This window comes from Cupressus sempervirens, chromosome 1, assembly GCF_028749045.1.
Source record: "Cupressus sempervirens isolate cs-2001-9-10 chromosome 1, ASM2874904v1, whole genome shotgun sequence".
In the NCBI taxonomy this organism is placed as follows: Eukaryota; Viridiplantae; Streptophyta; class Pinopsida; order Cupressales; family Cupressaceae; genus Cupressus; species Cupressus sempervirens.
In genome coordinates, this window is record NC_143118.1 from 184712695 (window position 1) to 184737777 (window position 25083).

Sequence of the window (25083 nt, forward strand, 5' to 3'; positions counted from 1 at the left end):
AACTTCCCCAAATGCATATAGATGGATCAAAATGCAAAAATGTGACCAAAATGCAAAAAAGTGGATAAGAACCCCAATTTTCTGCACGTTTTTAGCAAAAACATGATTCATAAAAGGCAGGAAATCAATTCGTTTTTGGCTTCCAAGTGCAAAAATGTGAGCCAAGATTTATTGCAAATGATTGAAGATGCCAAAATGCCTCTTTCCCTTGCAAAAACGTGATTTAAATTACTCAAGATGGATTTATTTGAAGATTTTTCCAAAAACGTACCCTTGGAAGGAGTTTGAAAAAATATTTTTTAGCAAGATAAATCCATTTTTGATGTTAGAAAATCCATTGCCAAGCAAAAACGACCCTAATGGGAAAGATCTCATGCAAATCCATCAAGAAAATCTCCCTCAATGATCAAAATCGGGTTCTTGGAAGGCAATGACATGTATTTCTTCAAAATCAGACTTTTTGAAGGGCAATGCATATTTTAAAACATGCTTTTAGTTAAAATCGGACCTTCTTGGGTGCATAGCATGTTTTAAAATCTTTCAACAAGGCATATTGGACCTTTTTGGGTCAATGACATGTTTTAAAATGTGCAAGTGATCAAAATCGGACCTTTTGGAAGGGAATGCACATTTTAAGTTACATCTCACATTTTGGATGCAAAGACATAAAAACTTACCTTTTGATGCAATGACATCAAAAAGGTCCACTTTTGATAGCCTTTTAATCTAATGAAATCAAAATGGTCCACTTATGATTCCAAGTTGAACTTTATATGTAGTGGCATGTAAAATGTCCACTTTTGATGGATTTTTACATGTAATTGCATATAAAATGACCACTTTTGATAACTTAAAGTCATTTAATCCACTTAAATTTATAAAAATGTTACTAAATGAGTTGTAAACAATATTTATATATCATATTTAAAAATATAACATATAAACATCATTTAAAAAGTAAGATTTAAATAAGCATTTGATTTAAAAATAAAAAATTAAATTGGAACTATATAGTTATATAGTCACTTTAAGTGAAAAATTAAAAAGTAACTCAACTTAAAATTATAACATAAAGTGCACTATAGTCACTTTAAGTTAAAAATTTAAAGTTAAAGTAACTAAAAAACATAACAAAAAGTCAAAGGGCCCTTGGTCTACTGGTGAAGTTGAAAGGCTCACAAAGAGCCCACCAGGGATCAAGTTTTGCTGAGTGCAAGGTCCCCGCCATCTAAAAGGGATGAGACCGGGATCATGCCCTGGACGAATTTGGCAAAATGGATACACCTCAATCCTTGGTTCTTAACCAAAGAGGCTAGACAAAAAAAGCTGACCTCCATAAAAAAAAAAAGAAAAAAGAAAAAAAAGAAGAAAAAAAAGAAGAAAAAAAAGAAAGAAAGTGAATTTGAGTTATATTTATTAAAAAGAAAGTCAAATTAAAAATATAACATCATATTTTTAATTCGTGTTATTGCAATAAAAAAGGTCCACTTTTTGGGCACTAAAATGACCATATTTCTTAACTGACAACTTTGATTGAGCTCTAGGTTAGACCGAATTGAAGGGAAAAGCGAAAGGCATGACATGAGCAAGACCAAAGGATTAAAAACCAACAAACGCCAACTCAAAAGCAAAGAAAGGACGATGAAGGCTTCAAAAATCAAGTAAGACTCAAAAGAAAGCAAAACAAAAAAGACTTGACGAAGGCCTTCAGTAAAATGATTTGATATACGAATTGAAATGCATTGATCGATCAACATCAAGCAATTGAATATCAAATTCAAGCTTAGAGAAACACCAAACTAGTTTGGAAAAGTTTGGTGCTGTTACCAACATTTTGTGGTGACAAAATGCAAGACTATAGTTTTTAATTTTTCAGGTACTTTGAATCCTGAAGGCTTGATTCATTGGACTGGTGAATTGGAAGACTACTTTGGGTTAGAGGATATTGGAAATCCGCTCAGAGTGAGGTTGGCACAGACTAAGTTGAAAGGACATGTTGCTTTATGATGGAAAGAATTGTAAAGAGATAGAGAAGGTGAAATGAAGATCACTAGGTGGAGATTGATGGTGAGAAAATTGAAGGCTAAGTTCGTTCCCGCTGATTATGAACTTGAATTGTTTAAAAGACTGCACAATCTAAAGCAGAAGGATATGACTATGAAGGATTATACGGAGGAGTTCTATAAGTAGACTATTCGGTGTGGACATAGAGAGTTGTTTGAGGAAAAGTGGCTCGGTACATTAATGCTTTGAGATTCAATATTTAGGATGAGGTTTGGTATGCTGAAGATTGATTTAGTTGAGGATGCTTATCAGTATGTTCTGAAGGCAGAAGATAAGTTGTAATGCCCTGCCCGGAGATCCTTGGAAACAAGGATGAAATACAAGCAAGATGGTTTTTTTTTTAAAACCAAGTGAAAGTGCACATGATAACAACTTACATAGATCATAAAGATCGCAACAGAAGACAATAAACAACCTCACACCAACGGATCTCCAAACGCCACTACCAACCAAAACATAAAAGGAATCATATGAGATCAACCAAGCTGAAGACAAAAGCTGACTCGTGAAAATTGGCTAAGTCTGAAATCCTGAAGCCCTGAAATTTGGCTAAGTTTGAATTTCTGAAGCCTTGAAATTGTTTAGAATCTTTATCTTAGCTCGTAGAGGTCTAAAACCTATCTCAAATGAATCATCGCATATATTGAAATACTTAAACAATATATTTTTAACCCCTTAGGAAATCTATTTTGAACTAGGAAGGTGAAAAACCCAAAAGGGTATCCAAAACTAACTTCCAAACTTTTTTCTGACAAGCGCAAACAACCCCTGTTTTTCGTGTGAAAATACAAAACTGCAGAATTTCGTGTGAAGAGATGCATCTTGCATGAAGAAGTGCACAGGCTCGCGTGAAGAGATGCATCCCTCGCCGCGAAGAGTTGCATCCTCGCGCGAAGACTTGCAATCTCACGTGAGAACTCAAATCAACACGCAAAAAAAAAAAGTTAAAACAAGCCTAGAATTCTACGAAACAAAGTTCCTCCACACTGAGGAGTACCGGATCCACATTTCTAGGCAAAAACACTCGAATCAAAGCTAATAGACAGAAAAATGGAAGCCAAGTCTAACCATCTAACCAATAGTAAAGGGAAGAACGAAAAGGAAAACATCGCAGTGAACTGAAAATAACCACATCACATTTAAGCATAAATAACATAGCAATAAACAAAATAACCATACTAGGTACGCGGTTCCTCCCAACCGTCAATGGCATCATAAGACCATCATGGGCCCTAGCCATCCCTCGTGCATAACATCCCAAGCCACCGATCAGATCATCGGTACTATCGTGATAGGGATGCCACTACTAAACATGCTACAAAATAAGCTAAGAAAATCTAACATGCTAGAAGTAAGCATAAGATAAACCTACAAGCAGATAACATCACCTACCACATGCTAAACATCATAATAAGGAATGCGTAAAAACCAACATCATCTAAACATGGTAAACAACATCCCAAGGAAAGCATAAGTCACAAGAAAGCATACTCTGTAAACCGAAGTACCAAGTGACACATCCAGCCACGGCCGCACTAGGACAATAGACCGTCTTTGTACACCGGTCCCTAGTAGTGGTGAAAGTAGCTATGCCTCCCAACCACGTGGCACCCGTAGGTCCACACCCGCCGTGTTGATGGAGATAATGATCCAACCACAAACACACAAAACAATATCCATGGCTAACACACACGCCAAGTAGTATGATGACTAAACCCAAGACAAGACAATGCATAACTACAGGTCCTGGTTAGACATCTCAATGGGCTACTACGCAGGGACTGACATCATGGAGAGTCGCTTGGCATCGACAAGCCCAAGCTTGGATCATGCGTTTCAACTCGTCAACGGAGGGCCCCACATACACTTTTTATTATCTTAAATTTTATTATCACCCAATGTTTTATTTAATTATCACTTACTTAAAACTTCCTCTGCCAACCCTATGGGACTAAGGTCATTAGGTTGCGAGATAGAAGCCCCCTCCATATGCCACCCTACCCCACCCATGCTCATCCAACGATGAGTGCCCGTAGGCATGCAAACTCCCAACCTAACCCCAATGATCACAACTTCCGGAAGTACCATGAAAGATCGGGCCCCGCAGGTCACCCGACAGATGAACATGTGTGTGGCGCACCACCATCACAGAGATCATACACAAGGACAGGATGAGAATGCAAACAGAAGTCAATCAACCGAAACATAATCGGGATGACGGATGCTACACGCATCCCAATGTAACAAAAGATGCAAAAGTGGTCTGACTGGTATCCAAATGGATCATCCAGGTCCACGAACCACATCGTGCCAAGAAAACTCGAGAAAATAGGGCGGCACACAAAATGAGGTAAAAATCCCAAATTTTGGAAAAATCCCAAAATTAAAACCCATTTGGCCTTTGGGTTCAAAATCCCAAAAATCCAAAAATAAAAGGAATCGAACACCGTATGCAAAAACGGCCAGCATAACGACTAAAAAACGCGAACTCCCATTTCAAAAATAGGGAAAACGCTCATACCCAACCAACCAGGCAAAACTAGCAAACAGAAACGGAAGGGAACACTAGTTCTCAACCTCCTAACATACTGCTACAAGAAACAGAAGCTGAAATAGAGCAAAAATAGTAAAATGGGAAGGCCCTACTTGATAGCAAAAAGGGTAGAAACCAAAACCTGCACAATAAAATAAATAATCCACTAAAACTGCTGAAACTGACGGCAAAGCACAAACTCCCCGAGCCAAATCCAATGAGACCAATCTCGCGAAGATCCCACACTCATAGCTCCCAGAATGAACAAAAGATCAATCCTTTAGAAGAGAATTTTGGAAAAAGCTCTCCAATTTCTAAAATCCAATTTCAAAAAGTGACGAATTAAATTCCTCTTTCAACACTTATTCACTTTTCGAGTGAATAGTCGATTAGGGCAAATAGCCAACTATAGTAGCTAATCTCCTAATCGATCCAAATGAAAATAGGTTATTATCTGTAACGGAAATTCACCTAAGGCAAAGCTGCCAGAAATTAAATCTAAAAAAATTTAAAACCACAAAATCCAAAATCACAGAAAATCACTTAACACTTTCGTGACAAATGCGAACTTCGAAATGCACAGATGCTCATTGGTCTAATCACATAATGTAGATGAGTTCGGATTTACTAATCACCGAGAGGTTTTAATTAGAACAATGAAAATAAGGATATGTCGACTATACAAGGATGACATTGGTAAAACATGAATAGTTGAATCACTAACTCCATTGCCACTGCCAGGGATATAATCCCTGCACACTAAAACATACGATCAAGTGCAATTGCATATAATATAATAGCCGAAGCAATTTAAACATTAATTAACTAATTAATCCATTTACATCACTCACGTTCGCAGAAAGCGTAAAGAACATAAATGAAGTAAATACCCATAGCATAGAAACCATCTCATAACATAATCAACAAATATGTCCAATACATCATATAACCATATATCATCATAGATCTACTATCATCTCAAAATAGCATCAACATGCAAATATGACAAACTGAACAGCATAGTAGTACAACATCTATGGTACTAAATCAAAGAATATGTGAAGAACCTCCTTATAGCAATATCGTGAGAATGCCCGAAATAACAGAATACAAAGTGATAGCAGAACTCAGAATGAATCTACTGATCGCAGGCCACTTCGAGGGGGTAACCTCCTTTGAGCAAGCTCAATACAATAAATTCGTCCGTGCTCATCAAGGGCCTCAACCTATTCTTATATACTGGGTACGATCTAGAAAAGTAATACTACCTATGCATGTGGGATAATAAAATATACTCACGGGACGACTTACAAAGCATATGCGTCCAACAACACTACTCTAACAAAATAAACAGAAGGAACACACAGGTTCCTAACATCCCCTCTCCCTTAGAAAAAAGCTTTGTCCTCAAAGCTTAAGGTGTGGAAATTGTTGTTGAATCTGAAGAAGGGGTTCCCAGGTAGCATCCTCTGGCTGCATGCCATGCCACTGAATCAAGACCTCAGAGATGGAGCGAGAGCGAAGCTGGCGAGTGCGCTGGTCAATGATTGCCACCGGCTCCAGGATAATGGATCCTTCCGTATCCATTTCAGGGAGAGTAGTTTGTGCTCTGACAGTGGTACCCAGAACTTTCTTTAGACAAGAAACATGAAAGACTGGATGAATGCGGGAAGAAGGAGGAAGTTCCAGTTTATAAGCAACTGAACCAATCTTCTGCAGAACCTTATAAGGCCCATAAAATTTTGGGGCCAGCGTATGACGCCCTTTCAGCTTTAGGGAGGATTGTTTGTATGGCTGTAGACGAAGAAAAACCATATCCCCAACTTGAAATGAGCGCTCAGAACGGTGTTGATCTGCTTGCTGTTTCATCCGATTACGGGCCATGTGAAGATTATCCTGTAAGGTACGAAGAATCTGATCCCTGCTGCGGAGAACTATGTCAACTGCCTGGACTGGTGAGCTGTTGGGAGTGTAGGGAAGGAGCACTGGAGGTGCCTGACCATAGACTGCTTCATATGGAGTCATTTTAGAGGCAGTGTGGTAAGAGGTATTGTACCACCATTCAGCTAAAGGGAGCCACTTGGCCCACTGATGTTGCTGTTCGGAAGTGAAGCAACGAAGATAAGTTTCCAAGCATTTATTGACAATTTCAGTTTGACCATCAGTTTGTGGGTGATAGCCCGAACTCATCTTCAGTTTGGTGCCAGTTTTCTGAAACAGTTCAGTCCAAAAATGACTGGTAAAAGTTGCATCACGATCAGAGACAATGGAAGAAGGAAGTCCATGAAGACGAAATATCTGGTCCATGAAGATTTGTGCAACAGAGGAGGCAGTATAGGGGTGGCTGAGGGCACAAAAATGACTATATTTCGAGAGACGATCAACCACAACCAAGATCACTGTCTTGCCACCGGATTTAGGAAGCCCTTCAATGAAATCCATAGAAATATCAGTCCAAATCCGTGTAGGGATGGGCAATGGTTCGAGCAAGCCAGGAAGGAGGGTCGTTTCACCCTTGTGGCGTTGGCAAGTATCACATTCAGCCACCATCTGTTGAATCGTCTGTTTCATCCCTTTCCAAAAGAAGTTTCTCCTTGCTCGCTCATAAGTTTTGAGGAAGCCTGAGTGCCCTGCTGAAGGAGAAGCATGGAGTTCATAAAAAATAGCCTGATGTAGAGCTGGGTTCTGAGGAAGCACTAGCCGACCCTTGTATCGAAGAGAAGCACCATCCCAAGAGTAATGTGGTATAGCAGAAGGATTATTGGCTAGCTGGTGAATGATTTGAGATAAAGAAGAGTCACTGTCATAGCCCTGCTGAACAGACGCTAACCAATTGGGAATGGGCATAGAAATAGCGGAAAGGGAAGCTTGATTATCAAATGTGCGAGAAAGAGCATCTGCCACAATATTCTCCTTACCCTTCTTGTAGGTGATCTCATAATCATACCCCATGAGTTTGCTGACCCATTTCTGTTGTGTAGGAGAGGATACCCGTTGTTCCAGGAAGTATTTCAGACTTTGGTGATCGGTTCTGATGCAAAAATGACTCCCTAAGAGGTATGGCCGCCACTTCTGTACAGCATGCAAAATAGCCATCATTTCTTTTTCATAAGTAGAGAGGGCTAGATTCTTACCAGAGAGGGCTTTGCTAGTGAACGCAATAGGATGGTCATCTTGCAGGAGAACAACACCCAATCCATTGCCGCAAGCATCACTCTCAATAGTGAAGGGTTTGGAAAAATCTGGCATCGCGAGAACAGGTGTACTGCACATAGCCTGTTTCAGTTGTTCAAATGCAGTCTCAGCAACAGGGGTCCAGGAGAAGGCATCCTTTTTTAACAGAGCTGTCAATGGTGCTGCAATTTTCCCGTAATCTTTGACAAACTTGCGGTAGTAGCCATTCAACCCCAAAAAACCCCGAAGGCTCTTGAGAGTTTTAGGATGCGGCCAAGTTTTCATGGCATCTATTTTTGTAGGATCCACCCGCACTCCATGGTGTGCAACAATATGCCCGAGATACTCCACTTCCTCCTGGCCAAACACACATTTAGATAGTTTTGCACAGAGTTGATGATCAGAGAGAAGTTGCAAGACAAGCTCCAGATGATGGAGATGCTCAGCCCAAGTTTTGCTATATATGAGGATATCATCAAAGAAGACCAGAATGAATTTCCGGAGGTATGGTCGAAATATGTTATTCATCACTGCCTGAAATGTTGAAGGAGCATTCGTGAGGCCAAAGGGCATGACTAAAAATTCATAGTGACCATCATGTGTGCGGAAGGCAGTTTTAGGTATATCCTCCTCATTAACCCGAATTTGATGATACCCAGAACGAAGATCTAACTTGGAGAAAAAATGAGCCCCATGAAGTTCATCAAGAAGTTCATCAACAACTGGAATGGGAAACTTGTCCTTTATAGTGAGATGATTAAGTGCTCGGAAATCAATGCAGAGTCGCCATGACCCATCTTTTTTGCGAACAAGCAGAACTGGAGAAGAAAAGGAACTGGTACTAGGGCGAATAATACCTTGCTTCAGTAAGTCACGGACAAGTATCTCGATTTCGGTCTTCTGATGAAATGGGTAGCGGTAGGGCCTGATGTTGGGCGGAACACTGCCAGGAAGGAGCTGAATACGGTGGTCCTCTGGACGAGAAGGAGGTAATCCCACAGGTTCAGCAAATATACCAGAATACTTGTCCAAAATGTGTTGGAGATCGACAGGAGTGCTAGAGACTGCTGATGGCTGCATCTGAATGGAATGGAGCTGAGCGATGACACCATGTGAATTCTTCTTAAGAAGTTTTTCCATACGGTGTGAACTGATGATGCTGAGAGACCCTGGGTGTAAGCCTTTCAAAGTGTGTTGGTGCCCCTCGGCTGAAAACTGCATCCAAAGTTCAGCAAAATCCCAGAGAATGGGGCCAAGAGTGCGTAACCATTGGGCACCCAAAACCACATCACAGCCACCTAAGGGTAAGGCAAACATGTCAGAGCGCATGTTATAATCTCCAATAGAGAGACGCACATTGCGACATTTCCCTTTACAAGGTAAAGTGCCCCCATTGGCAATCATAACTTCAAAGCTAGAGCAGGGATGGATAAAGCAATTAGCCTGTTTGGCTATTCGTGGATCAATGAAGTTATGAGTGCTACCAGAATCAATGAGTATAGTAAGAGGGATCTTCTTGAAGAAACCCTGGACCCGCATGGTTTGTGGAGTAGTGACTCCTGCCAAAGCATGGACAGATATCTCTGGTGGAGCTTCTGGTGAAGGAGGTTCAGGCTGGTGAGGCTCAACCTCATCATCCACTGTTTCCTGAGCATCTACATATTCTTCCAGTTCCGGTGGAGAATCCACATCCAAGAGATAGAGCTTTTGCTGAACACATCTATGGCCCCGAGACCATTTCTCATCACAATTATAACAAAGCCCTTTGTCTCGCCTGACTCGCATCTCTGTTTCAGACAAGTGCTTGATCGGAGTAGTTCTGGGAGCTGGTATGACTGGAGGGTTGTGAGAACCTGTATTTCTGAATGGAACAAAATTAGATCTGGAGCGTTGTAGAGCACTAATCTTGTCTTCCGCTAACTTAGCCAACCCAAGGGCTTCCATCATTGTAGTAGGTCGAAACATTTTGACTTCTGAGCGAAGTGCATCCTTCAGACCACTGACAAAACAACTACGGAAGAATTCATCAGACAAGCCCTCTGTGTAATTAGCTAATTTTTCAAACTCTGTCTGGTATTCTCTTACAGTGCCTGTTTGACGCAGTTTAGTTAGTGCTCCTGTGAAATCATCAAAGGAACTAGGGCCAAAGCGCTCCAAAATGAGGGTGCACAATTCTCTCCACGTTGGGCGTACATTAGCCTTGATGTACCAACGGAACCATTGAAGAGCTTCATGTTCCAAATGAAAAGATGCAAGGGAGACTTTGTGGTTATCCAAAGTATTATGCAAGCTGAAATACTGCTCTGCCCTATAGATCCATCCAGTCGGATCAGAACCATCGAAGCGTGGAAAATCAAGCTTTGGTCCACGGAAATTGCCAGAAGAGGACCCAGTATCTCCTGAATGGTTTCGGCTCATGGCTGACTGCTGAAAGTTAAGACCCAGAATTTTGTCATCCAGATCTTGAAGTTCGGTTTTGAGGGATGCAAGTTCCTCTTCCATGATTTTTGCTCCTGTACGCGTAACAACCATAAAACAAGGTTTTTTTTTTTTTTTTTTTTTTTTTTTTTTTTTTTTTGTTTTTTTTTGGGAATGGGTAGAAGATGAGAAACAAAAACTTTTTTAGTTACGGCAAACTTGGATTTGGGTAAAACTCATATAGGAAATGGGTGTTCGACGGGTGGTGGGAGACTATCTGGGGACAAGGGAAAAAGAAAAATGAGGGTTTCAAGGGTAGGGAGGCGAAATGAGGCGAACAGTCCAAGAGGGATAAGGGAGCAAAATGAGGAATTGAATCTTGTGGCTCAGTTTGGTGGCGATTGGATGAGAGGTGAAAAAGATAGGGCAAACCCTAAAATTAGATAAATGAGGGATTTAGGGCTTTGATATGTAAAATTTGGGGTTGGGTCGCCAAGGAAGGAAGTATGCGAAATGATATTGCAGACGTTCTGCGGAAGGATGAGCAGAAACAGAAAGCAAACAAGGAAGCTACGACTAAAAAACAGAAAAATTTTTACTCTTTTTTTTTTTTTTTTTTGAACAGTCGACGTAGAAAAATTTACTCACAGACAGAACAACTGAAAAGAGTTATTGCAATAACAAGAGATATTAGAAGTGAGAGGAACCTGAAGGCCACGACAGAAAAAAATTTGATGTAATTTCCACCCAGCGAGCCCAAGAGAGTGCTCTGATACCAAATGTGAAGAACCTCCTTATAGCAATATCGTGAGAATGCCCGAAATAACAGAATACAAAGTGATAGCAGAACTCAGAATGAATCTACTGATCGCAGGCCACTTCGAGGGGGTAACCTCCTTTGAGCAAGCTCAATACAATAAATTCGTCCGTGCTCATCAAGGGCCTCAACCTATTCTTATATACTGGGTACGATCTAGAAAAGTAATACTACCTATGCATGTGGAATAATAAAATATACTCACTGGACGACTTACAAAGCATATGCGTCCAACAACACTACTCTAACAAAATAAACAGAAGGAACACACAGGTTCCTAACAGAATAACATCCGATCCTCGAGTCATCTCAAGAAACATAAAAAGAGTATCAAGTATCTCTCGAATAAAAAATAGACAAGGTACAGACTGCAAACATGAGAGGCACTACATAAGTTGAAAAGGAGACATTAGGGTAGTTCCCGTGGAAAGGAGAAGCAGGATAACTCGATAAAGGATAAACCGAGTGTAAAAGATGAACCAAAACCTGTTGAGATGAGGACAAGTAAGGTTGCCTTTAAAGGTAATTGCTTTTGTTGTGGTGAAGGACATAGAGCTTATGAATGCTCCTAGAAGGATGGTGATAGAAGAGCTGCTGGTGTGAATGAGGCTTAAGACTCAGTTAATGAACCTGAGAGGGAAGGAGAAAACTTATTGGCTCGACGAGTACTATTTGGTAAAAGGGTATTGGAACCTTGTGAAAGGAGTAATTTGTTCAGGACTCATTGTAAGTCTGCTGGTGAAATCTGCAATGTGATTGTGGATGGTAGTAGTACTAATAACCTTGTTGCTGAGAAGATGTTTTAGAAGCTTGGTTTGAAGAGAGTGAGACATCCTTGTCCTAATAGGATTGGTTGGTTACAAGATGATCATCCTTTGGAAGTGAAGGATTAGTGTCTTGTTGATTTTCAATTTGGGGAGTATAAGGATCAATTGTTGTGCGATATTGTCGAAATGAGTAGTCACATATTGCTTGGTAGACCTTGGCAGTATTATTGCAGGGCTATCCATGATTGTGTCAAGAATGTATTTATAGTTGAGAAAGGTGGCAAGAAGTTTTCATTGGTTCTTTTGTAGAATGAAGAACTCGGTAGGAGTAACCTAAGCTTTGGAAGCCAAGTTGAGCTGAAGAATTCTGAGAGGGTTAGAGATTAGCGTGGAAAACATATCTCTGCTACACCGAGAAGGGATGTGTAGAAGCAGAGCAACCATGTCATTGTTGCTAGAAAGGATTGGCAGATGTGGAGTAAAGGGAAGAGTGTGCAAGTTGATAACTTGGAGGATATGAATATGTAAAGAACCAGTTTGGGATTTATGTGTTGAATACTGCAAGATGTTCTTCCAATTGCTAAGAACATCTTTTCGCACCTCGGGTGTCTGATGCAAGAGCATCCTAGGGAAGTTGGAAATCTTGCATGCTGGAGTGATTTGACCTTGAGGTTAGAGAGCTCGATTGTAATGTCCTTGCTACTACAAGGTAGAAAACTTGCAAAACAACTATTAGAATCATAAATCTTATTATATTATTCTACCCTTCTATCTTAATTCCAAACCTTAAAGATGTCTCTAGATCGGATTTCTTAACTATAGTTATTCAACCGTCTTTTCTAGAATGCACCCTTTAAGGTTCACATATGCATATGTTGACACCATTAGAATGTTTTTACCATTATATAACCTCAAGTATATCCTTGAGGTCGTATCCATTTATATAGTGTTTGGCCAAATGGGGTATTAAACCCATCTCTAATACCAATACTATATATATCTTAGGTAGTGTATGGCCAAATGGGTATTAAACCCATCTTTGATACCAACGCTATGAATCCTTCTTACTTGTTTCAGCCAAAGAGATAGTTATACCCATTTCTAATACTATCACAAGAAGTATAACCTTTCCTTCATAAAATATTTATCAATCCCTTGGAATATTAAGTTATTTCTAATTATGATTTTCTTTGAATAATGTAAATACCATTTGAAATAATAATAATTACATATTCATGTATATATATATATATATATATATATATATATATATATATGCATTATTATTGATTTATTACTTTAACATATTTAAGATAAATAAAACATGTGATGCTTATATTAATAAGCCACAATACTACACCTTTGTAATGTACCTCCGTACTGCTCGGCCTATTGGCAATCTACACTCACTTTGTTTGATTTAACTTTCTTGTACTCCCGCCTTATCCGTGACTTGTTCCTTTGACTGTTGCTCCGATGTCTGTGCTGCACATGAGGATATGAGGATGGCCTGTTGCGGTATGGCACAAGTCCTGGAATTCCATGTCACTGGTGTCTCTTAGTTGATGTTTCTTTTGTTGAATTTCCTCTTTTAGTGGATGTTGCATTCCTTCGATGGTATGTGTATTCAAGATGACCAATATGCCTCTTTCTTTTACCCCATGCGCTGGCCTTCTTTATACTCGCTTCCCTTTTTTCTATTGATGTGACCTATGGCCACGTCACTGACATGGGTGACGTTTGCATTAATTAATTTCACTATTCAATTTTAGTTTGGCCTTATCATATTATATCTTCATTTGGTTCTTAAACGATAATGTTAGTGCCTAAATTATTTGTAATTAAGTCACCTTAAAAAAATAAATTAAATGATAAATTATTACTAGTATGTCATTGCCAATAATATATAATGATAATTTGTACATTTCATTAGTACTTTTTGATTTAATTGAGTTCCATTGCATTGGTCAAAGAAGAGCTGATGCTCGGCCGTTATTGGGTAGTTCCAGGATGCAGTATTGACCGAGGAGCTCAGAAAACACTATGTTGCTTGGCTTATATTGCATTGCTCGACCTCTACTGTGTTGCTTGACATGTGTTTCTTGCTCGGTATATACTGTTGCTCGATGATGCTTGTGGTTTTTGCTGACACTTGGTCGTGTGGCTTACAAGATGGAGTTCTTGCAGATTGGATCAGCCGACTTGGTGCATTTAATGCACGTGGCATGTGATTGGATTGGCCGACTTGGTGCATTTAATGCACACGGCATGTGATCGTGACGTGGATCGATCGTGGGGATGTGTGGGAACCTATTTGGGTCTTGTTTATTTGTCCTAGGTGCATTGTAAGATGATTGAGGCATTTTGTATTTAATATTTGTTGTAGGCCGACTTGTGGCTAGAGTATTTATTTAATGTTGGGCTTTATTTAATTTGTAACTTGCTAGGGTGACCTATGGCTTAGTTGGGTATAAGTAGAGGGTCTTGTGGAGTCTTGAATCATTATTAGTCAGCTTGGAGAAGAAGAGCAACTAAGAGGAGCGAAGTTTGAGTAGAGCTAGTAGCTAAGTGTGGGCTTGGGAAACAAGAAGGTTGCTTAGTGGCTTGCGAACAAAAGTTTAGATTCTTCTTGGGGTTCTTTACCGGATTGTGGATTTGGGCTAGCTAGTCGTTGGATCTTGCGAGGTCTTGCAGAATTACTATTGTAATTGCTTTGTATTTGGCTATAACTTGGAAGGCCTTACAATTGGGCATGTTGGATGTAAATCTTATGATTCTATTATGAGAATTGGCATTGTTGTGGATCTAAATCTCTGTGTTATTGTTTATATTCCGTTGTGTGGTTAATTGCTGAAAGGCCTTACAGCCGGGCATGTTGGATGTAAATCTTATGATTTTATTATGAGAATTGGCATTGTTGTGGATCTAATTCTTTGTGTTATTGTTTATATTTCGCTGTGTAGTTAATTGCTGGGGGCTAAGACAAATCCTTTGGGGATTGTCCAGCCTTGCATTGCGTTATACCCTTCGAATTCTTGTGTTATTATACTTATATTTTGGTCTTTCTCTTTTTGGATTGTAATCATGTTTCTGTAAATCCTAATTTGGATTTGATTCCTTATTCATAATTGTTCAATTTAGAGATGAGATAGGAAAACTTAGGGGGAGGATAAATTTGATCAAAATGTACCTAGATTATTTTGGATTAGAGTTAATGTTGTCAGTCTAGGAAGAAGATAGGGAGTGATTTAAGGAATGTTTAGGGGGTGAAAAGGATAGCAGGATCCATTTTGAAATCGTTCCTTTGTTAAAGATTTTGGGGTAGATTTAAAATTGTTTTATATTCTTCTAATGAGGAGGTTCTCTTCATTTGCTCCCTTATTGGCTAGAAAATCCGCTTCCTTATTCCGTTCTATGTATATATGTTGAATTCTTAATTCTTCAAACTTGTCAAGTAGTATGAGGGCATTTTCTAGTTTGGAGTTGATTTTCCATTTAGGGGTGTTGTGTTTCTTGATATCATTTAGAATTATTTGGGAGTCCCCTTCTATGTATAGTCTCTTAGTTCCCAAGTCTAGACTTAGGTTTAAACCTTCCATAAGGGCCTCTAATTCTACAATGCTGTTAGAGACTTCTCCTAATGGTTTGGCTCTCTTTACAAACCATTCTCCTGTTTCTATACATATGATACATCTTAGCCCTGCCTTCCTCGGGTTGCCTCGAGATGCTCCATCAAAGGTCAATTTCGACTAGCCTGCCGGGGGAGTCTCCCATTTGCAATTCTCTCTTGCTTTCTTATTATTTTTGGGGTAAACTAGTGGTGGATTAATTAGCTTGCTCTGGTTTTTCCGCATTTTTCTGTCCTAATCCGAAAATGATCCTTCTTCTTTCACTGTGTTCTTGAGATTGCTATTCATAACTTCCATGATACTTGCTTCTACTTTGTTGAGGAAGGATGGGATTGTGAATTCTGCATTATCGGATGTTCTTTGATTTCTTTCCTTTCAGATCTCCCATAATAGGGTTGAGGGCGAGATATTCCATAGTTTACTACAAATTCTCTTCTTTCCGAAATTGGGCCAGCTATTAAGATGCTCCCCTAGATTAACTGGTAATAGTATAGACCAATTTAGCTTTTTACATAGCCATTGCCAACATTTTTCAGTGAAGGTGCATTGATAAAGAAAGTGGTCAGCTGTTTTTGAGGCATTTTTACATAAGGGGCACTTGGACAGGCCTTCAAAGCCCATCTTGATAAATCTATTTGCTGTAAGTATTCTATTCTGTGATGTTGACCATAGGAAAATACTTGCCTTTGGAAGGCATGCTGGATGCTAGCATAGATTGAGAGGGATATTTACTTTTTCCCACCTTTGAGAGTTGATTATCAGGTTATATCCTTGTTTGATGTTGTATTGGCCATTCTTAGATGCTCTGCAGATTAGTTTGTTCTTTCTACTTTTGTTATTGACTTGCCTTTGATTAAGGAAGTTCCTAAATATCAGCTTTTCCTGTTCTGTGAGGATGGTTCCTTCTACTGATTTCCATCCCGAGATCTCTTTGCCATCTTCTATTCTAGATTGTTTATAGTTGAAGACTTGCTTTCCCCAAAGATTAATTAAAGTTTTTTTAATGTTAGTTGGAAGATTATAGTTATCAAGGGCTAGGAGCCCATCCTAAGAATCTTCCCAAAAGAGGGTTTCCTTACCTTCTCCTGTATCCCAAGTCAAATTGTTATTGATGATTGGTTCATTGCATCATAAAGTTACAAGTTTTAGAACCTTTGGGAGGGTTCCTTGTTCTGAATATAGATAAAGGATTTGTGCTATTTAGATGCTTGTGGTAAAGAATTTTTGCGCATTTTCTATCCTTTTTTTGGTACATCCTCCAAACTAGTTTGGCTCCCAAAGCTTTGTTTTGCGAGCTAAGATTCTTGATTCCTAGACCACCAACTTCTTTTGGTTTGCAGATGTTTTCCCATTTGATTAAGGTTTGTTTCTTTTTCTCATCTATTCTGTTCTAGGAGAAGTTCCCGAGTTTATTGTCCAATTTCTTTTTAACCCCTTTTGGTAGGGGCAAGCATGACATTTGATATGTTGGAACGGCTGAAATAACTGATTTGATCTTGATTGCTCTGCTTGCTTTGGTCAACCACTTTCCTTTCTAGCTGTCTGCTTGTTTATCTACTTTATCTAGGATGGTGTTCCAAGTTTTTGAGTCTCTTGCTCCTTTTTCTAGTTGGATTCCTAGATATTTGCAAGGAAAGGTACCTTTTCTAAAGCCCATTAAATTGCAAATGTTCCTTTCCATTTCCGGTTGAGTATTTAGAAAGAATATTTCTGACTTTTCAACATTTACCTCTTGTCGTAATGCCTCCATATATGTTTGTATTATCTCCTTAAAACTCTGCGCTTCCTCTATCATACTTTCCCCTGGAAGGATTGTGTCGCCTATGAATTGTTGGTGTGTTATGTTTGGGATGTCTTCTGCTACGGTTATTCCTTTTATTTTTCCTTCTTCTTGTGCTTTCGTAATTGACCTACCAAAAATTTCTTCCATGATCATAAATAGGAAAGGTGAGATAGGGTCTCCATGTCTTATTCCTCTAGATATGCTAAAGAAACCTTTCGGAGTTCCATTGATGAGAAGTGATATTTTGGGGGTAGCAATGCAAGTGAAGATTAGGTTTATCCATTGACGTGAGAAGCCAAAAGCTTTTGAAGTTTTACACAGGAATCTCTAGTCTACCTTATCAAATGCCTTTAGAATATCTAGCTTCTTTAGCATACATGGATTCTTATTGATTAGGGACGATTGTATTGTTTCTTGTATAAAAATGATGCTGTCAAAGATAGATCTGCCTAGTACAATTCCCGTTTGTTCTTCTGATATTAATTTAGGGAGAACTTTTTTAAGTCTCTTTGCAAGGGCTTTTGTTAAAATTTTATATAATGTGTTGCAAAGCGTTATTGGTCAGAAATCTCTTGGTTCTTCATGTTAAATTTGTTTGCGTATTAGTGTTAGGAAAGTATTATTAATCACAGTTAAGAGTGATCCTGCATTTTTGGAAGCTTCTATGGCTTTCCATAGGTCTACACCTAGGATTTCCTAGTATGTTTGGAAGAAGAATGCTTGGAAGCCATCCGAGCCAGGTGATTAGTCGGGGTTCATACTAAACAGGGCTGATTTGATTTCCTCTATCGTGAAAGGTTTGTTTAAATATTTGTTGTCTATCAATGTGATAAGTGTTGGTATGGTGTTTTCCATTATTTTTCCATTATTTTTTTGTCTTTCAGATTAGAGCTATCAAAGTTGTTTAGTATGTTATTATAAAAGTTGACTAGAACCTCAGAGATTTTACTAGGGTCTTCTTCCAAGATTCCTTCTTCGTTTTTTATTTTTGTGATTCTGGTGATGTTTCTATTGTTGATATTGCTGTTGTGGAAGAACTTAGTGTTGTGGTCCCCATCTTCCAACTAGTTTTGTTGAGATTTTTGGTGCCAAAAGATTTTCCTATATTGCTAACAATTCTTTTTCTTTAATATAGCTTTCATTATTCATACCATTCTTTATTATCTCTTCATTTAGCTGCCTTAAGTCCTCTTAATTGTCTAATTTCTCTTTAAATATATTGTTAAAATGGTCTTTGTTCCATTTCAGAAAATTTTCTTTAAGTAATTTTAATTTGGAAACAAAACAATACTTTTTAGACCCTTCAAAAGAACTTTCTTGCCACCACTTCTTAATATTAATCATAAAATCTTCATCCAAAAACCACTTCTTTTCACATTTAAATGGATTCCCGGATGGAATTTGGGTTTCTTCAAATTAAATTCTTACTAGAAAGTGATTTGAGCCTGCATGTGAGAGGATTGTGGAGTGGATTACTGAGTTGATAGTGCTTAGTCACCTTTGACAAAAAACCTATCAAGCCTCTGTGCAGTGTGACAAAAACCTTGTCTTCTATTTTTCCATGTGTATTTTCCATTAATTAGTGGGATATCTAGTAGGTTGTTCTGTCAAACCAATCTCTGAAATCTGTTGTAGCTTGTGTTATGATCTATGAGCCACCATACTTTTCATCTAAGTTTAGAATTGCATTGAAGTTGCCTTTGATGCAAAAGTTCTCCATAAAGTTTGTTTCCATGTATGTACCAGTTGCATTCCATATCTCTTTCTTATCCATTGTTTATGTTGGTCCGTAGACATTAACTAGTGTTAATAGGAGATTACTTATGAAGCTTTGTATTTTTGCCGCCATCCAATTTTTGCTTGAAAACATTTTAACAAAGTTTATTTTCCTAGGGTTCCAAATGATTCCTATGCTTCTTGATACCCTATTGGATTCTACTAATTCTGATTTCTAGTACCCCAACTTCTTGCTTAGTTTGTCTCCTTCATCTTTATTCAACTTAGTTTCTTGAATTAAAATTATTTCGGAATCAAAGAGGGTTAGATTGTGCTTTAGTAAGCGCTTCTTGCTAGGGGCATTTAGGCCCCTAGCGTTCCATGTTGTTATCCTCATTGTTCTGTTAGAACTTCCCCTTCCCTGCATTCAGGATATCTCTTATCTTCTTCTGATTCTCTACCTTCCCTTTGGTAGATCTTAACTCAGCTAATAACTTCTTGTCTCATTTTTTCTTTTGCTTACCCCATTTTGGTTCCTCAATTCCTTCTTGGTTTGTTGAAATGCCCAATTTGTCAGTATATTTGTTGGCATTATTAATACTTCTTGTTATTTTTACATCCTCTTTTACTTCATCTTCCCTTAGTTCTTGTAGTATTTGCTCCCCTATGTCGGTTTCTTCATTTCTGTTTCCATCTCTTGTGCATCACTTATCTTCACTTTTGCTACCTCCTTTTTTTGTTCAAATGCATCTAAAACCCCAAACTCTTCCCAAAATTGACTTTCTTCTATTTCTTTCCCTCTGTTACTAGGATTTTTGTTGTTGTTCTCCGTGTTTGATGGACTTGCTAAATCAAGCTTACTCATGAAGGAATCCACTTCTATTGGCAGAAGTCTCCCCTTTTTGTTTTCCACTTTTCCATTGTGATTATTCAGAAATTCATCTATTTCCTCAAATGGATCCTTCCCATTTGAAGGAGTTTGCCAAAACTTATGTGAGATTCGTTTCCCTTCTTTTGTTCTTTTCCTTGTCGTGATGTTTCCCCATTGATTTGATGAAGTAGGGGGGATGGTAGTGTACTGTTATTGTAGATTTGTCTGCTGTGTAGATCCAACCTTTTCCTTTTCTATTTGCCTCTTTGTTTTTAATGTTGTTTCAGATTGTTTCTTCCCATAGTTAGGGATTGTGTCATTTATACTAACTTCTGGACTACTAGTCTGTGTTATTTGGTTGTGACTTTTTGCATTTTTCTATGCTTTCTTGAGTCCTTAATCAGGATGCTACCATTGTTTCCTGCACTTCTTGTGATTCTTTGATCATATGCCTATCATTGTATGTATGGGTTCCTCACAAGGCTACTGTTCTGGAGTTCTCTTCCAGGGCTCTATTAGGGATTTGGTTTGTTTCTAGTGTTGATTCTAAGGATTCCTTTGTCCTATATTCTGGTATCTTTGCTGTTTCTTCCTCTTCTCTAGAGTTTCCTTTATTTTCTCCATTTTCCTGTTCCGTTTGGATCTCTAATTGTTGTGGGGGTTTAGGTTTGCCCTGATGATCCATTTGATATTGTTCCCATAATATCAATTGATCATTTATATGCCGTTTGTGTTAGGAGTAACTCATGGAGTAATCTGTTATAAGTGTCTTTGAAGGAGTTGTCCTTATGGCATTGGCTGCACAATTGCATGTTTGTAATTTTTTGTTGTAGACTGTTGTTGTTGTGCATATCCCGTTTCTCTTCTTCCCTTTTCTCAGTTCTACCTAGTTCTTCTTCTGTAATTGCACAGGGATTTAGAGCCTTACTATCTCCTTCTATTTCTTTAATCTCTCCTTCCAATTTTTCCTCTATACTTCCCTTCTCTTCTACCTTGTTAAATGAGCTTGGCTTTTGTTCCATCTCTATTATTACCATTCATTTGTTCCAGACAAGACTCCTTAAGAGAATCTTTGAGATTTGATGTTTTATTGATGTAACTTTGAGTTTCTTTCAGAATCCAGTTTGATGATTTCCTTGATTTTCCTTCATATCTAGAGAAGGACAGGTTAAGATAGATCTATTTGTTATAATTTCTTTTTGTTTGGGGTACATTTTGACCTATTTCTAAGTTTAGAAGAAATTTGATATCATTTAATGAGTTATCAATACCAACGAGGTGACCTAAGTCATCTCTAATGCTTTTTAAAATTTGCAAGTGGTTGAGTTCAGGTGGAAGGGTTTTACAGATTATCCAAATTGGTGAATGATGTTTTTTAAGCATTTGTTCATTATAGTTGGGTTCCCATTTAAAAAATTTCAGAGAGTGCCCTTTAAATAAACAACATGAAATAGATAGAAATTCATTCCGCATATGTTTATATTGATAATGAAAGTAGATCAAACGATTGGTAAAGTTAGAGATACTTAGTTGCTGACCGCAACAACCTTGTAGCCATTTAGCTAGCTAAAGGATTTCGGATTCTGGTCCATTCCGGTAAGCATACAAGCCTAAGTCATTACAAGCCATCCATTTGCTTTCACTGAATATGTTGCTGATGATTTGGACATTTTTTGGCTCGGGGTCTTGGTGATTCTGAATGGTTATAACAACCCTGTTTTTGAAAATCTGGGATTGAGAATCCCATCTGTTTTGGTTATTCAGTAAAGGGGCCAATTTCCTGTGGGGTGGGATATAGACGTCTTTTTTGTTGAGAGGGGGATTTGAAGTCGTGGGGTTGTGAGGGTTAAAGTTAAGCCTGGATCCACCAATGGGAATACTGTTGGTTTCTGAGAGTTTTTTGGGATGGGGATGGCTCACGTTTGGTTCCCTAGTTAGTACTCTAGAATTAATTGAAAAAAGGAAGAGTTGGGGGAATTACCTTTTGATTGTTTGAGTGGGTTTGGGAATTTCTCAGCATTTGAGCAAGAGGTTGAATTTGGCCTTGGTGTCCATTTTCCGTTGGTCGAGTATACTTTGTCTTGAAGAAATGTTGTTCTTGCTTCTTCACACGATCTTTGAGGCAATCTTTTTTATTTGAATTTGTTCTAGTCATTTTCTTTGGAGGAGGTCGTTCTTGAGGTGGCGCCTTATTCGCTTGTTTAGAGATGGCCCTGTAGCTTTTGGGAGATTTTTCGTGGTAGAGTACCTACCATCCTTCTTCCGCGCCTTCTGTTACGAGAGAGATTTGATTGCTATTGCTTAGTTGACATTTCATGGCTCCCGTGGTTGTGCTTGTAATTGGGATTGCATTGTGCCTTCACTATTTCTAACCCTCTAATTTCATGCAGTTTAGTTAGGGCATCGAAGTTATTATGGCATTGAATTCCTAGATCCGGAATTTGTTTGCCCTTAGCAGGAGCTCCGTATTATGATAATAGATAAGTTTCTATTATTAGTTAATGGTTATTTGTTTGTAATCTATTGTAAATATTAGAATGTTTCTAATATTTAGTTAGCTGTAGTTATTTGTTAGCTTTCTTTAGCTTTCTTTTAGGTAGAATAACTATTTCTATTCTCTAGGATCGTTTCCTAAGGTAACATCGCTTTATTCTTTTGTATATATAAACCACTCGATCTCTGTTAATAACAAGCAAGCATTTTTACCAATTACTTTGTAATACTCTGTATACCCTTTCCTCCGGGAGTGTAGGCGGCCAGTTCTTGACATTTCCATGGAGTTTTTTATAGAAGGATGCTCTTCAACTAGATGATGTGCGCACGGGAGACTGCCCTGTAATTGGCAACTTGTTCGCTGTTTTCGCCATTTTTGATAATATATTTTACAATTCAAACAAATATTAGAGAGTTTTTATCTTTAATATTCAGAGTGGCCTATTATTTAAATTATAACGGCAAAAATCTTTTGGGGAAAAAATTTACAACCTAAAAGTCTATGATTTTTTGACAAAATAGGATTTATTTAGGAAAAAATTGGATTAAACAATATAAAAAATGCTGAAAAGAGACAAAGCTACTTGTTTTTCAAATTAAAGGGCAATTTCCATAGCATAGAGATGTAGAGAGTTTAGCCTATGAATAATCCAAATAGCAGAATGCAGTGTAGCATGTCAGATTTGCTACTAAACGATTTTATATGATATGCAAGTAGACCTCTAGTCTTGTTGTATGATGTGAGTGGATGGTAAAATGTTACAATTGCTCATTCCAAATTATTATTAATATGAAAAGAATGCTTAATCATATAGACTGTAGTATCATAACAAACTCTCATAACTTTGAAAACTTGGTAAGACCTCAAAACAACTGTAATAAACATGTCTGCATTGTAGTAGGATAAAAGGAAAACACCATTTGTGAAATTTTCAAGTAGGAAGCTTCATAGAATATGTTATCCAAATAAAATTCTAATTAATTGATATAGTGAAACCATTTCCTATAACAATTAGAGTCGAATGGGCATGAATTATGCATTTTCAAAGAATCAAGGTACAAAACCAAGTCACATTCAAAAGCTTTTATATTAAACCAAACCTTCAAATTTGGTCAGTGTACTGACTTATATATTTAGAAGATAGACACGGAACACAATTTAGGATAGAGAGATATGTGTATTATCAAAATAAGTAACCAAAATCATAATGGCCAAGATTTTGGTGTCACAACGATTGGACATATTGGTGCAATATTGGGTTACATGTAAACATCAGGTTGATGTTTCTATGCTGCCAAGGGTTTTTGTACAACTTGAGAGAACGATAAAATGTGATGAAGACAAAAGATGATCTACACATTACCTTTTCACTTCTTGTAATGAGACTGTAAATAAATGAAACCGTAGCTTTGTGATGCAAAGCAATGACATGACAGAGAGCCTATATTAGCATTAAATTCAAGCCATTAGACAAGAATATGGATTATTTATTTTCAGAGAATTAATCTACAGGGTTATCACTTGAAAAAGCTAGATTTTCAAGTGGTTTTTTGACCAAATGACTACTCAATCTTGACTATAACAATTTAGTTGTGCAGAAAATCAAGATAAGAATTAGACACAAAATTAAACCATGAGAAGTAGACATAAAATATGTAGCATAACGAGCTAAAGTACAACCTTAGAAAGTTAGAACATAGACCTTTTGCCTCGCATAATAATAAAATACTCTCTTTGGATAGAAGCCTCACAAAAATAAAATGGATTGAATGGTCTTTGACTCTTTAATCTGGCTTAATTTAAATTGAAAGATCCTTGTGATGTGCACATTGAAAATCTCATTTAATATTTGACATAGATAAGTAGACAAGAAAATTAAATCATGATGAAGTAGACACAAAATCTGAAGTACGAACAACGAGTGAAGATGTAAACTTGGAATAAAGACCATTTACTTCTCCCAACATTAAAATACTCTCTCTTAAGATGGAATCCCAGCCAAAATAAGATAAATCTAACCTTTTTTTTGTCTATCTGCACATGGAAAATTTTAATTGAACAATTATTCATCTAATTAAATTTATTGGTTGAATTTTGTGTAAGTACTATTCATATGGCATGAAGTGAAGTTATAGATGTATTTGCAACGGGCTTACAGCAAAAATTGCCTGCATTTGACTTAAGTACACTGCTTCCCAACTCCCTGCAAACCTGTGACTATTTGTGCTCTGTATGCATGTCCCAACCAAAAGCTTCCGTTTGTAGTTGACAGTTGTGCCCTAAAAATATTGCACAACTGTGCCACTCATAAAATATCTCGTAGGTTTCAAGGGTTTCACAAGTTGGTGGGAGATTGATTAAGGTTTCAGATGCAAATTAAATGCGAAACAATTGTTTTCAATTGCATTAGGCTATAATTTTTTTTGGGGGACAGTTCACTTGCGAAAAATGGGGTATAATTGGGATTGTTTTGGAGATTTTTATTTCTCTGATTGAAATTGTAATAATATTTTTAAGGTGCAGTATTTATATGCTTGTTTAGAATTTCATGATTTTATCAGAAAGGAAAATGCATTTGAAACAGAGATCTTGGTATCAAATGGTAAAGCCAAGTGCACACAATGAATCAAATTCCCTGGCCATGGATAGAAATCTGCATTTGTCTAATTCTGGTAATATTAATTATTTTATACAGGATATCTTACTTATGTGATACCAGAGGAGCAGATAAAGATTCATATAAATGAGATTTCCATTGGGATATATCTAAGTATCAGACAGCTTTAGATACCAAATAATATTAAATGTTTCATAGTG